We start from the raw sequence: 4,779 nt of genomic DNA, 5'->3' as shown, positions 1-4,779 counted from the left end.
TTTTTCTTATATATAATTACAATATTAGATGCATGTTTAGGATTTCGAATGTTGAATGAGTAATTTAGATCACTTAAATCAACCAACATAGAAACCCTAAGTCCCAAAGAATATTGAGTCAATATTGTCATTCCAAAATGACACTTACGGATTTAATGAGAATAGTAATGGGCTATGCCAAAGCAAAGAATTACTACTTTCCTAGGGAAGTAAGGTATGTTGGTGGGCTTGCTAAAGGAAGACATCATATACACATTAGTTTTGGTTAAACTCAACAATATCAGTAAGGAGTCCTTAGATGTCGTGGCAAAGGAGATAATCGTTAAGGAAGCATTGGATGCAACGATTTATCGAACCAAGAATAGCTTAGAGCTATTAGCAATTAGATTGCTTACCTTAAAATATTAAGTGTTAAGACAAGCCAAAGCATGCTTAATCACTTATTGATTTTTGAGATCTTGGAATCGTTTTATTCTCGCCTAGTTGGGTTTAATTTATAAATGTATGAATAGAACGTTAATAAGTTAATTGAAATTGCTAGTTTGAATGTATTTCAATGCTTATTATGTTATCTTGATAAATGGTTATACTTTGAACTTATATTTGTAGAATTCTAAATCAAATTATAATGTTTCCAACGATTGGTAAAAGGAAATCTTTTGAGAGTGGTTCTCAAAGAAAGAAGAGGCATTTCTAAAATACAACTTCTCATAAATGACTTTTATGGCTTAGTCCAAAAGGACGGTTGAACATCATGTGTTCAAAATACTAGGTAGTTTTGATAAACATGAAGTATTGAGTTGAAAACTCAAATTGTCAATAGTTGACAACCAACATATCTTTTTCGCTTTATACACTAATGAGTAGGACTCATTGATGTAGTAATTCAAGTACGAATTAAAGGAAAATATGTAACTTTTTTTTGCGGAGCATTAGATATTTGATTACGCCTAACAAAGTATAAAAGTCAAAATACTTAAAGAAAAAGTTCTTAAAGTTGTGAGATGATGCATGATAAGAAATATAGGAAACAAGGAACAAAGAAAAGGAATTTGAGATTCCAATTCTACTTAAGAGTTCATGTTATCGTAGTTAAACTTAGTAACTTATCTTCACAAGTATTAGATATTGCTTGAGAGTTCCACTTTCGAAGTGACCTCTAAACAAATGAAGTTAAGCTAAGTTATTGACTTACGAGCTTGGAATGAAACAAGTAGGTGCTACATCAGCTGTAAGGTCATCTGCTTTGTTTAAATACCTTTTGTTTAAGTAGGTGAAACAAGTAGGTGTCCTTCGAACAAGTGTATTATTCCGATAGAGGGTTCGAAACTAATTAGGAAAGCTAATTATTTAGTGAGGACAAGTGATCGGAATGCCTAGCTGGAGGCCGCTTCCGATCAGTAATATTAATGAATAATTGATATTACAGTTTGCTCTTGACGGAACCCTCCGGGTCACACCCAATCGTGTAACCGAACCAAAGCGACGAATTAATCCGTGGAATTAATTGAGTCGACAGAGATTTTACGAACTAAGACGTCGGATTCCGAGCTTAGAGCGTCGAAATCGAGCGTCGTACGTCGAGTCAATTTATGCAATCGACGAGACGAGAAAATAAGTCAAATGACAAGTCATCGCAAAAGACCTAGCCTCTGATTGGCCTAGCTAACCAAGGATTAGGCAACATTAGCTAGCATAGCTGCTAGCCATGGACTAGCCTCGGCCGCAAGCCCAGCAGCTACGCATGTGCACTGGCCGGGCGTGCTGGTGAGCTAGCTAGCCAGCAGCGCAAGGCCTCGCAAGCAATGGCTGAGCTGGCTAGCTAGCAGCGTAAGGCCTCGCAAGCATGGTTGAGCGAGCTAGCATCAACCTGCAAGCATGCGAGTAGACCAACGCTAGCAGCGCTAGCACCAACCCGCAAGCACGCAACCAGGCCTAGCAGCAACCCGCTAGCGCCCAACAGCTCTCGTGGGCTTACGGCATGCTAGCAGGCCCAGCCAAGGGCAAGGCCTCCAGCTGGCGGTGCCTTGGAGCCCAAGGCTTGAGGTCGATCTTCCTTGTGTTGACCAAGTGTGAGTTGGTGAGTTTATGCTTGCTCTTCAAGGATGGGTTTGTGGTCCTTACCTACTTCATCCCTCATGTTGACACTTGTCATTTGACTATAATATAGCTTATTTAATTTAATTTGGAATTAAATTAATTGCTTACTTTCTCATTTCACCAACTCTTTCACATGGAAAGTTGATGGAAACTCATGAGAGCTTTTCCCTATATATAACCACCTTAAGTAATGGGTAAACTCACTTGAGTAGAACTCAAAAGGAATCTCCTATTAAGTGAGAAAGCCTTAAGTTCATAAAACTCTTGTAATTTTGGTCTAGCCCCATCTAAGCAACGGGGTAGGGGCCGATTCGATAATCAAGGGTGTGAGACATGGGAGGTCTTGCATTTGCGGGGCTTGAAGTTTTCCAAGTCCGAGCTCGATTAGTGAGCAAAGTACGCGTCAAGGGTGAGCTTCTTTCTTTCTCTTCTCTTTATGTGTTTGTGTTTTATTTATTTGCGTGCTATTTTTTATGTTGTAATTATTATACATGCGATCCGGTTTTCGGGTTTTGTTTCCGCGCGGTGTCGAACACCGCAAAACCCAACATATCTCACATTTGACATGGATCTTCTTTTATAGATCCATTTGACCTGCAACCTGTTAAACAAGTTAAAATGGATTTTTTATTTATTTTTTTAATTCACTCTCCTCCTATCTCCCTATCCCCTTTCCATGCTAATTCAACCACCATAACCACCCTCCTGCCGTCCCAAAACCCCCAGCCCCACCCTCCTGCCACCCCCAAACCCCAACCCTACCCCCCTTAGCACAGAAATCCCTACAAACACCCCTGAAAACACCACAAAACACCCCTAAAAATCCCTAGCCACCCTCAAAACTCCCTCAAGCACGCCAAAACCCCACTTCATCATCGTCATCAACAACAAAAAATCCGCTGCTCCCACCAAATCACATCAATTTCACTTACAACAACCCTATTTCAGCACCAAAAGTCACTGTCGCATCCTCACTCTCGCCTCGCGCAGTCACCGCAATAACCAATAGACCAGCCCAGCTCACTCACCACCGCACACTCCACGCATCCACCATCAATCTCACTACACACCACAGAACAACAACCTACTGTTCACCAGCCGCAATTAGCACCCATCACCACCCGCCACTTCAGCAGCCCAAAGCGGCAACACCCTCAATTACCCTCCAACCAAACACGTTGTGGCAATCCCGTTTTGAATTACCACCGGCCAACATCACCTCACACTGCAACCCTCACAGGCTGCAATTGAAGGGGTTATGCTTGAATTTTAGGGGTTTAAGGCATGATTAGGGGGTGTGGTTGGGTTTCCGAGGAAGGCGGGGGCGGGGATGGGGAGGGGAGGGGTGGCCGTTCAAACCAGGGTGACGCAAGGTTGGCTATTCAAGCTATCAAAGGGGCGGGGCTCTTTATTTTTATTTTTTTTTATTACTATTATTTTTGTTTTGTTTTTTTAATTTAAAAAATGAATTAAACCAATTAAAGGGATGATTTTCCAAACTAAGTTTAACTACGAAATTAATTATGAAAGTAGACGCGTGGCAAAACTATTTACCAAACTAAACTTCTAGGGTAAAACGCTGTCTCGGACAGCGTTTACCTTTAATTTTTTTTTAAAAAAAATCAAAGTGTAAAATGCTGCCCCCAGTCAGCGTTTTCCATGTTTTTTTTTTTTTTTTTAATTCTTAATTTCTGATTTAAAATAAATAAAAAAAAAACTTTAAGTCAGCGTTTTTAGTGTAGATTAATTTTTTTTTTAAAATTATTACCAAGGGTTTAACATTTGCAGAGAAAAATGGCGTCTTCGATGCCCAAATCTCTAAGAAAATCAGCGGCAGCAATTAGCTCGTCATCATTTCTGAATCATCAGATTTCTTCAACTTCAACAGTACCTTCTCTTCTCAAACCCAGATTTCTTCAACTTCAACAGTAACCTAATGCAGCAAATGAAGATAGAAAAAAAAAACTAAAGAAGAAGAGTATGGTGAAATACCCACTGAAGGAATTAGCAGACCCATGTCTCAAATTCTTAAACAACTCAACAAAAAAGTTACTGATTCTCTTATTTGTAATGGGGTATTGAAAAACTTTTGTTGCAGGGAGATTATGGCAGGAGGAGGAGGTACAAATTAAAAAAAAAAAATTTACATTAAAAATGATGACCGAGTCAGCGGTTTTAGTGTAATTTTTTTTTTTTAAATTTAAATCAGAAATTAAGAATTTTTTTTGAAAAAAGTCAACATGTAAAACGCTGACTGAGACAGCGTTTTACACTTTGATTTTTTTAAAAAAAATCAAGGTAAAACGGTCCGAGACCGCGCTTTACCCTGCAAGCTTAGTTTGGTAAATAGTTTTGTCACGCGTCTACTTTCGTAATTAATTTCGTAGTTAAGCTTAGTTTAGAGAATCATCCCAATTAAAGTCAACACATGACAATCGACTTGCTAAAATCAGTCACCACCAAGTCATGGATCTTTAAAAGAAGATCCATGTCAAAGGTGGGATTATTTATATCATTACACCATTTAATGGTACTATTTACCTATTTAGTCGCCGTATTTTATACATATATCAATATTTACAACTTTATCATCCTATTTGTTGCACAATACATAGGACCTAGGCACCAATACTTTTCCGAAAGTTTAGTCCCTATTAAGGGCAGTTTTGGAGAGGGCTT

General features: G+C 39.0%; 1 long non-coding RNA gene across 1 annotated transcript; it reads left to right on the top strand.

Moving 5' to 3' along the window:
* The first annotated feature begins 2,317 nt into the window (after positions 1-2,317).
* Positions 2,318-4,065, top strand: LOC110694427. Its single transcript, XR_002505832.1, has 2 exons — positions 2,318-2,509; positions 3,889-4,065. It is a non-coding gene; the product is annotated as an uncharacterized LOC110694427 (long non-coding RNA).
* Positions 4,066-4,779: the final 714 nt, after the last annotated feature.

Source organism: Chenopodium quinoa, unplaced genomic scaffold (genome assembly GCF_001683475.1).
Source record: "Chenopodium quinoa cultivar QQ74 unplaced genomic scaffold, ASM168347v1, whole genome shotgun sequence".
NCBI lineage: Eukaryota > Viridiplantae > Streptophyta > Magnoliopsida > Caryophyllales > Amaranthaceae > Chenopodium > Chenopodium quinoa.
This window is presented reverse-complemented; position numbering and strand designations above follow the sequence as displayed.